This window comes from Equus przewalskii, chromosome 28 (genome assembly GCF_037783145.1).
Source record: "Equus przewalskii isolate Varuska chromosome 28, EquPr2, whole genome shotgun sequence".
Classification (NCBI taxonomy): Eukaryota; Metazoa; Chordata; class Mammalia; order Perissodactyla; family Equidae; genus Equus; species Equus przewalskii.
The window spans coordinates 1,444,532-1,454,867 of NC_091858.1; the positions used below are offsets into that span (position 1 = coordinate 1,444,532).

A 10,336-nucleotide genomic window follows, 5' to 3' on the forward strand; every position below is an offset into this window, starting at 1 on the left:
TAGTTTGTTCTTCTCTCTCTAGTTCCTTGAGTTGTAGAGTTAGGTGTTTATTTGAGGTTTTTCTTTTTTCTTAATGTAGGCATTTATGGCTATAAACTTCACTCTCAGAACTGCTTTTGTTGAATCCCATAAGTTCTGGTGTGTTGCATTTCCATTTTGTTTGTTTCAAGATATTTTTTAAATTTATTTTTTGTGAGGAAGATTGGCCTTGAGCTAACATCTGTGCCAATCTTCCTCTATTTTACGTGGGATACAGCCACAGCATAGCTTGGCAAGTGGTGCGGGGTCCACGCCCAGGATCCAAACCTGCTAATCCCATGCCACCAAAGCAGAGAGTGTGAACTTAACCACTATGCCACTGGGCTGGCCCTCAAGATTTTTTTTTTTCTTCTTTGACCCATTGGTTGTTCAGGAATGTGTTGTTTAATTTCTACATATTTGTGAATTTTCCAGTTTTCCTCCTGTTACTGATTTCTAATTTTATAGCATTGTGGTTGGAAAAAATACTTGATATGATTTCAATTTTCTTAAATTTACTAAGACTTGTTTTGTATCCTAAGATATGATCTAACTGGAAGAATGTTCCATGTGCATTTGAGAAGAATGTGAATTCTGCTTCTGTCAGATGGAATGTTGTGTATATGTCTCTTATGTCCATTTGGTTTAATGTATAGTTTAAGTCCAATGTTTCCTTATTGATTTTCTGTCTGGATGATCTATCCATTGTTGAAAGTGGGGTATTGAAGACCCCTACTATTATTGTATTGCTATCTATTTGTCCCTTCAGATCTGTTACTATTTGCTGAATATCTTTAGGAGCTCTGATGTTGAGTGCATATATATTCACAATTGTTATATCCTCTTGACTAATGGACGTCTTTATCATTATATAATAACCTTCTTTGTCTCATCTTACAGCTTTTGAGTTAAAGTCTATTTTGTCTGATGTAACTATAGCTACCCTGCTCTCTTTTGGTCTCCAATTTCATGGAACATATTTTCCCATCCCTTCACTTTGAGCCCATGTTTATCCTTAAAGCCAAAGTGAGTCTCTTATAGGCAACATGTAATTAAGTCTTGTCTTTTATCCACACAGCCACTCTATGCATTTTGATTGGAGAAGTAAATCCATTTAAAGTAATTATTGACAGGTAAGGACTTACTAATACCATCCTATTAATTGTTTTCTGGTTGTTTTGTAGTTCCTTTCTCCCTCTCTTGCTGTCTTGCTTTGTGAATTGATGATTTTACATACTGGTATATTTTGATTCCTTTCTCTTTATTTGTTATGTATTCACAATAAGTTTTTACTTTCTGCTTTTGTTCAAAAGATGTTGAAGGTGCCAGCCCCCTGGCATAGTGGTGAAGTTTGCATGCTCCGCTTTGGCAGCCCAGGGTTCGAAGGCTCGAATTCCAGGGGTGGACCAAGGCACCACTCACCAAGCCATGCTGTGGCAAATCCCACATACAAAATAGAGGAAGATGGGCACAGATGTTATCTCAGGGCCAGTCTTCATCACACCCACACAAACACAGAAAAGATGTTGAAGCATCTTATAACAATCTATTTTAAGCTAACAACAATTCAACTTTGGTCACATACAAAACTCTACCCTTTTACCACCCCCTCTCTCCTTTTTATGTTTTTGATGTTACAATTTACATCTTTTTATATTGTGCATCCATTAACAAATTATTGTAGCTGCAGTTATTTTTAATACTGTTGTCCTTTAACCTTTATGCTCGAGTTAAGTAACTTATCATCATATCACAGAATTGGACTATTCTGATTTGACCATATACTTACTTTTACCAGTGTGTTTTATATTTTCATATGTTTTCATGTTATTAATTAGGATCCTTTTATTTCAACTTGAAGAACTGCTGTTATAATTTTTTTCAAGGCAGATCTAGTGGACGAGCTCCTTCAGCTTTTGTTTACCTGGGAGTCTTTACTTAGTTTCTGAAGGACAACATTGCCGGGTGGTAAAGCACTCTTAGTTGGCAGGATTTTTTCTCTTTCAGCGCTTTGAGTATATTACTCACTCTCTGCTGAGCTGCAAGGCTTCTGCTGAGAAATCCACTGATAGTCTTATGGGATTCCCTTGTACATGAGGCATTTTTTTCTCTTGCTGCTTTTAAAATTCTTTCTCTATCTTTGGTTTTAGATAGTTTTATATAATGTGTCTTGGAAAAGATTTTTAAGGGTTGAAACTTTTTGGGGACTTACGAGCTTCATGAATTTGGATGTCCAAATCTCTCCCCAGATTTGGGAAGTTCTCAGCTATTATTTCTTTAAATAAGCTTTCTGCCCCTTTCTCCCTCTCTGCTACTTCTGGGACTCCAACCATTTGTAAGTTGTTTCTTTTCATGTGTCCTATAATTCACACAGACTTTCTTCACTATTTCTCATTCATTTTTTTGGGTTCTCTGACTAGATCATTTCAAATGATGTATCTTCAACTTCACAGATTCTTTCTCCTGCTTATCAAGTCCTCTGCTGACGTTTATCTATTGCATTTTTCATTTTATTTATTGTATTCTTCAGCTCCAGAATTTCTTTTTGGTTCCTCTTTACGTTAAATTTCTCATTTTGTTTGTGTATTGTTTCCCTGATTTTGTTGAGTTGTCTTTCTGTGTTTTCTTGTAGCTCACTGAGCTTCCTTAAAACAATTATTTTGAATTCTTTATTGGACAAATCACAGATCTCCATTTCTTTGGGTTTGCTTACTGGAAAATTGTGTTCCTTTAGTGGTGTCATCTTTCCTTGATTTTCATGTTCCCTGAAGTCTTCCGTTGCTGTCTTGGCATTTGAAGAAGCAGTCACCTCCCCCTCTAACTGACTGGTTTCAGGAGAGAAATACCATCTGTCAGCCCTGCTGGGGATTCTGAGGCTTTCTCAGGTCTTTTCTATGGATGTACCTGATCCACACTTCTTGTTCCATTTTGGGGGCAAATCTTAAGATTGTATGCCTTCTCTCAATCCCACAAATCCAGGCCAGGTGCCGATACCCTACCATTTGCTTTCCCTAGGACAGTTATGAATGCTCAATTTTGTGTGCTTTCTCACAATCCCACAGAATTGTTCTGGCTTTCTGCTCCTACTCACTAGCCATCTGCAAAGACTTGCACTCACCACTCTTAGGAATGTAAACAGGGTGAGGTGTGTGTGGGTGAGGCACATAGAGCATTGGGGGTGTCTATGTGCCATTTGGGATCCACAGGCAAGGCATCCCCAGCACCTCACGAGCAGACCTCCTGACGGAAGCACCCTGATGGAGTCTGAGAAGCTGTTAGTAGAATCTGGATCCTTTTGATGCTCTCCAAGAGCCCCGGCTTCTGCTCTCCCAGCCCTTCCATATCCCCAGTTGTGCAACACACCTCAACATTCTCAATGGGACAAGAAAGAAGTGGGCAACATCCCACACGGCTGGGGAAGCTGCGTGCTCATTCACATGCTCTCACATTCCCTTATGGGAAAAACGGTGTCTCTCTTGGCACTAACCTGTGCTGCCTTGGGGACAGGTGGCACAGGCAAAGTGAAACTACTGCTCTTACCCTCTTTAATGAATACAATCTCAGGTGTTTTTTGCTCCAATGCTGTGCTGGAACTTCTCTGCTCGACTCCCAGACTTCCACAAAGGCACTTTCATCCATGGGTGATTGTTAAAATCGGTGTTCTTTGGGAAGGAAGATGGTAGAAAACTCCTATTCTACCATTTTGATGATGTCACTTCTCCTTGGAAATCTTAAAGGACCATTTAAGTGCTACCAAGAGAAGAAGAAGCCCCGAGCCTCCCTGAGACTAGAAGTCCTAAAGGGCTGCATAAAGAGGTCCCAGGGACCCCAAAAGGCCACGTCCTCAGCCTAAAGGCAAAGAAGGAATAAACCTATTATGCAGTAGGGAAGAACAAGGAACTGGCTGGTCTTGATCTTGGTACTCTTTGAAAGAAAAAAATTTTCTCCTGGTAATTTATAACAGCAAACTAGCCCTCACGTGGTTTGAGACCTGAATTCATTGTCTCCAACATGCTGAGATGTAGTGACAGTCAATCTGGAATCTACACCCATGATGCCTGCAAGGCAAGATTCCACTGAGAGCCACGTGCTCACCAACTCTAAGACTTTCAGAATCTAGACAGCTCAGGGAAAAGAAAGACCCCAAATTAACAGAGATTAAGCTTCTGCTGTCATGGTAGGGATAGGAACAGTATAAAGAAATTAAATTGACTCCTTTAAAAAATAGTTATATTTCTTACATGCCTGAGTTGTGGACTCAGATTTATATCTGCTGCTTTATAAAGGAATCCTTAAAATAAGTATGCCTCTTGAGAAAATCGGGGAAAAACCTGAAAATAAACATTAAGACAACAGGTATAGGCAATTAAAAAGATAAAAGCTTAAAATAATTAAAAATAAAGAAAACAAAAATAGTAGAAGGGACAATAGAATTAAAATCTCTATTACCTGTATAAGTAGATAACTCCAATAAAGACCGATTGGCGAAAAAAGAGAAAAAGCAAATACAAACATATCGACATTAAGAAAGAGAAAAGATATGCCCACAGATCCAAATAAGATAAGAGAAACTGTTACATACTACTCTCTGGCAATATAAATAGAAGCCTAGAGGAAATGGAAGATTTTATAGGAAGATATAAATTAATGAAGTTGACTCAAGAAGACATAAAAACAAATAATCCTCCCCAAAATTGGAGGCACCTGACTCAGTTGGCTTTGCAATAATAATTCCAACATTGTTCAGATTATTTCAGTTCATAAAAAAGGAAGCTCCCAATTCATTTTAAAAGCTAAAAATTAACTTAATATCAAAATCGAATAAAAAGTGAAAATAAAAAACTATAGCAAATTGACTTAAGGATGTAGGTACAAAAATTATAAATAAAATAGACAAACAAATGTAATCGCTTATTAAAATAATTTAAAAATTATGACGAGGAAAGGTTTATTCCAGAATGCTAATATTAGGACATTATCAACATGAAAATTATTTCATCAATAAACTATAGGAAATAAACCATATTGACATATTCTAAAAAGGCACTTTATAAAATTCAGTGGCTACTTCAAATAAAAACTCTAAGTAAAACAGGAACAGAAGAAAAATATATAAAAGTAATACAGATTATCAAAAACCAAGAATAAGCATCCTATCAAAGGGTGAATTACGAAAGCCATTATAATTAAAATAAAGAAACATTTTCTTCACTTGGCTTCCAGGAAGTGCTGTCTTCCTACCTTGCATGACCGCTCACTGCCCTTTCCTTCTCTGTCTTCTTTGCTGGCTCCTTCATTTCTCCCTGACATTCTTAACGTTAGAGTCTCATTTGGGCTCAGCCCTTGACCTATTTTCTACTCTCTTCTGTACATTTATTTGATACTCTGTGTAGTCTCATAGCTTTAAATTCCATCAATATGTTCTTAGTGCCACATTTATATCTCTAGCCTACACCCCACCCCTCAAACTCTAACTCATATTTCCATCCGCCTCTGGACATCTCTACTTGGATGCCTCCTATAGACACGTAACATGTAACATATTCAACACATGTAACATGTCTCACACGTAACATGTCTCTCACATAACATGTTCAAAACTAGACTCCTGATCTTTTCCTCTTTCCAAAGCTGTTCTTCCCATGGTCTTCCCATCTCAGTTAATGGCAACTCCATCCATCCAGCTGCTCTCACTAAATGCCTTAGGGTCACCCTTGACGCCTCCCTTTCTCTCATACCCTCAGATCCAATCTTCTGCAGGTCTTGTCATCCTTGCGCTTACTTAGAATCTGACCATTTCTGACTACCCCCACTACTGTCACCCCGGTTCAAGTTCAAGCCGCCAGCACAGCAGGCCTAGATATTTGCAACAACCTCCAAAATGATCTCCTTGCTTCCACTTTTTCCTTCTCACAGTCTAGTCTCAACACAGCAGTCCGAGTGGCCCATGCAAGACAGAAGGAAAGAAATTTCAATGGCTACACATTTCACTCCGAGTAAAAGCCATATTCTTATAATGCTCTATGCGCTTCTGCACACGGAGGATGTGGTCTTTCATGTGCTGGGCCCTCTTACCTCTTTGGCAACTTTCCTCCTACAACTTTCTCCATTCCATACTCCGCTCCAACCACACTGGCCTTCTTGCAGTTCATTAAACACACTCTTGCCTTGGGGCCTTTGAATTGACTCTTCTTTCTGTCTGGAACGTTCTTCCAGATGTTCCCCTGGCTCACCCCCGTCTCCTTCAAGTCTGCTCAGATGTCACTCTCTCAGCAAGGCCAACACCAGCCGTCCTTTCTAGAATTGCACACGTTCCATCCCACTCTAGCATTCCTGCTTTATTATTTTCTATAACCTCTTTTCCTTTTAATATACAGGGATATATAATTTACTCATTTATTTTACTTATAATCCCCCTCAGCCCCTCATGAAAAGTTTCGTGGTGGTAGGGATTTTTTCCTATTTGGGTCACTGATGATCCCTAGTCCAAAACAGTGCTTGGCACATAGCTGACACTCAGTAAATATGCCCTGAATTGAAGAATAATGCCTTCCCTCACAAGAATTATTAAACATTGCTTGATACTTCTGGTTAACGCAATAAGACAAAAAAAGTAAGTGGCAAATATTTAAAATAAAGGTATAAAATTACTCTTAATCATATATGATATATTTTAGTATAATTTTTTCATATTGTGCCCACTCAGCATCTTTAGAATACCCATGTTATATGAGCGCTGTCTCTCCCAGATAGAAGCTGGAACTCAATTTCTTATCCTCCCTTGCAGCGATAATACAGGGATGGACTCAGACTGTACCTTCAGATGAACCTGCAGGAGACTTCTATGTGAAACAGAGGTATGGGAGGAAGCAGGCATAGCATGGAAGCCTTTCTGGCAAGAGCATCAGTGTGTTGAAGTGATATACAGATTTCAGAGGAAGGAGTTGCCAGGGTTTTGGTAGCAGCATCCTGTGGTCTGCATAGGGTCAGTGTTGAGAGGCTGTAGTTTTCATATTCTTTGACGGGGTGGATTTGTGCCGTGGCATATTCATAGTATGTGGTAGCAGATTCCATCTGCTGCCCCCAACTGGAATGTTCTTCTTCCAGAGGGGTGGGGGGCAGGAGCTGTGTATTATGAGCCCGCTGGATCCCTGGCAGCTGTTCCTGTCCTTCGGAAGCTGTGCTGACAGGGCCTGTCTGTGTTTGCGCGCCGGCCGCCGCCACTTTGCGCACGTAGGCACACAGGTGCCCTGGCGGGGTCCCTCGCGCTGGCCCACTGGCCGAGCTCGCGCGCCACGCAGGCGGAGGGGCGCTTCCTTTCACGTGTGTGATCCCAGGGCCGCTCCTGCTCTGCACCCGCCGTCTGCCCCTGCGCTGCTTGGCTGGTGAAGACGCCCCCGCGATCGCTCTGCCTCCTTGGTCTGGAGCGTTCCCAGAGGATCGCGGGCAGCTCCGAGAGTGACGGCGTCCGTCGGGAGGGCTGCCCTTTCCCCCTCTCCTCCCAGAGCCGGGTGCAGACCCACACCCTAGGTCGCTGCCGTCTGGGAGGGAGAGGAGATCCCCTGACCTCCTTGCACTGCGGCCCGCTGGGACACCTCACCTTCAGACATATGGTTGCGTGGGTCTCTCAGACGTCTGTTGTGTTGTGTGGATGTCCTCTGTTGGCTTATGAGTGTCCTTTTCTTTGTATCTTAGTGGGGAGAGGCTAAGGGAGGAGCTCTCTCTGCCCTGATGCTGAAGCCGCTCGCTATTATATTGCTTTTTAATTTCAGGTATAAATCAAGAGCCGGGAAAGTCACACTGTACAGAAAGACCCACTGCAGATAACGCAAGCGGTCCAAGCTCTGCTCCCTGCGCCTCGCCCTCACTTCCTCAAGTTTGACGCATATTCTCTCAATTCTTTTCCGTGGTTTTTTGGGAAGGAGAAGGGAAGACTAAAGCAACAGCGAAGTTAAAAGAAAAGTAAAAGTTATCGCTGGTCAAGTTTTAACTGACTTCTAGGCAATTTCCATATATTAACACTGATTCTTAGAAAACAACCCATCAATGCAGTTACTGTTATCCATTTTTGCCTATGAGGAAACAGACTAAGAGAGAGTAAAAAACTTCTCTGGAGTCACACTAAAGGAGCAGAGGCAGGATTGGAATTTAGGTCTGCCTGGTTCAACACCTGTGCTCTTTCCACTGTGGTAAGAAGAAGGGGCAGTACTTAACGTACCCTTGTTATGTGCCCAGCACTTTAAAAAATTATTTTTATTTTTTACAAAAACTCAGTAAGATAACAATAATCGTTCCTCTTTTGAAGAAGAGATATGGTTCGCTAAAGCCCCAGGGTAAATTAAATACAGAGCTGGGATTCATGCCCAGGGCTCTTAGACTCCAAAAACCCTGCTTTTTCTTCTATACTCTTACACTATAATATTTTAATAAAGTAGCATTCTGCACCTCCACACATTATTATGAATAGCATGTTCTTTAAGAAATAATTTGAATCATTGTTCAATACATTTCCACTCTTGTGCCAACTCCAGCAAATGGATGGCAGCTGCTTGGAGTAGCTGGTTGAGAAGCGCTGTCTTCCTACCGTGCATGACAGCTCACTGGTTGAGAAGGCTTCTCAGGCAGCCCTGGCTCAGAGTGGTGTGACGGATTATTGATGTCTGTCTCCTGTATGGAATGGGAGGAGTTGTGGCCTCAGTGCCTAGAATTTGCCATCCTTGGCATGATTATTTTAAGATAAGGTAAAATTACTGATTATTAATTAATTACATTTCTACAATGATCAGTGGTTCCCCCAGCCACAATGATCTATTAAGAAAAATAAAACCCAGGCCTGCCCCAGTGGCCTAGTGGTTAAATTTATCATGTTCCACTTCAGTGGCCTGGGTTTGGTTCCCGGGTGCAGACCTACACCACTTGTCAGTGGCCATGCTGTGGCAGTGGCTCACATACAAAAAAGAGGAAGATTGGCAACAGATGTTAGCTCAGGGCAACTCTTCCTCAGCAGAAAAATAAATTCTAGTTATAAAAAAAGAAAGAAAAATCTACAAGTGGGTACACACATTCATATAATAATTCTCAGGTTAAAGTCTATATATAGACAAGCTATTTTAAATATATACCAAAGACAAAATGACTTAGTACGATTTGCCCAGCAGCCTTATTCATGCAGCCTACTTTATTTCATCATTGTGTTATGTTCTACAGAAACATAGAAAATTATAACCTTCTGCTCTAATAATTAGCTGCCCCTCAGCCTGATTTTGTGGTACCAGATTATCTCGACTGTACGTCTTTAATATAGTCATTAATCTGTAGTTAAAAGACCAATTTTAATCAGTTTTCAATTGGGTAGAATATCTGATCTTGTTTGAATACGGCACTTTGGCTTTGTAAGTAGAGATGGCTCTGAGAAGCAGAAGGAAGTTGGCATTAATATGGGAGAGGGGAGCACACGGCTCAGTCCTAAACACATACTGAGTAAAATAAGGCAGGCACGAAAGAGTACACGTCTAAATGATTCCATTTGAAGAACAGCCAAAAATAACCTATGGTGATAGACTTCAGAATAGTGGCTGCCTATGAAAAGGAGAGTGACTAGAGGAGGCACGGGCAAACTCTTGGGCTAATGGACGTGTTCTGCCTTGATTGGTGTGCTGGTCCACAGGAGCAGGCATTTGTCGTCACTCATCTAATGTGCACTTAGATGTGTGCACGTCTGCAATAAGTGTTGTCGTCACCATCATCACGATCATAATGAAATAATGGTACCAACCTCACAAATGAACTGGGCAGTTTCCCTCTTTATTTTTTGAAATGACTTTTATAAGATAGGAATTGCATACGCATTGAAAGTTGGTTGAATTCTCCAGTAAAATCAATCGGGTGTTTTATGTGTATGTATCAGTTACTTCTTGCCATGTAACAAACCACCCCAGAACTTTGTGACTTAAAACAAGAAACACTTCTTAGCTCACAGTTTTTGTGGGCACGGCTTTAGCTGGGTGTCTCTCACTTAGGGTTTCTCATGAAGTGGCAGTTAGTGTGGCAGTCAGGGCTCTCCTGTGGGCCAATCTGCTTCCAAGCTCAATCACATGTCTGTTCACTAGCTGGAGGCCCTCGCTATCTGCTGGTCAGAGGCATCAGTCCTTGCCTGTGAGCCTCTCCACACGGATTCTCACCACACAGCATGGTGCTTCCCCCAGAGCCGGCCCAAGAGAGATACAAGGACAGGGAGAGAGCAAGAGGACCCAACGGTCGTCCTGTAACCTGAACACCAAGTGATGGCCAATCACCTCGTCATGTTCTATTCATTACG

The 10,336-nt window shown here is 41.3% G+C and overlaps 1 long non-coding RNA gene across 1 annotated transcript; it reads left to right on the forward strand.

Annotated features, from left to right (window-relative positions):
- The first annotated feature begins 6,805 nt into the window (after positions 1-6,805).
- On the forward strand, positions 6,806-8,012 carry LOC103563029 (uncharacterized). Its single transcript, XR_547791.2, has 2 exons — positions 6,806-6,875; positions 7,791-8,012. It is a non-coding gene; the product is annotated as an uncharacterized lncRNA (long non-coding RNA).
- The last annotated feature ends 2,324 nt before the right edge of the window (positions 8,013-10,336 follow it).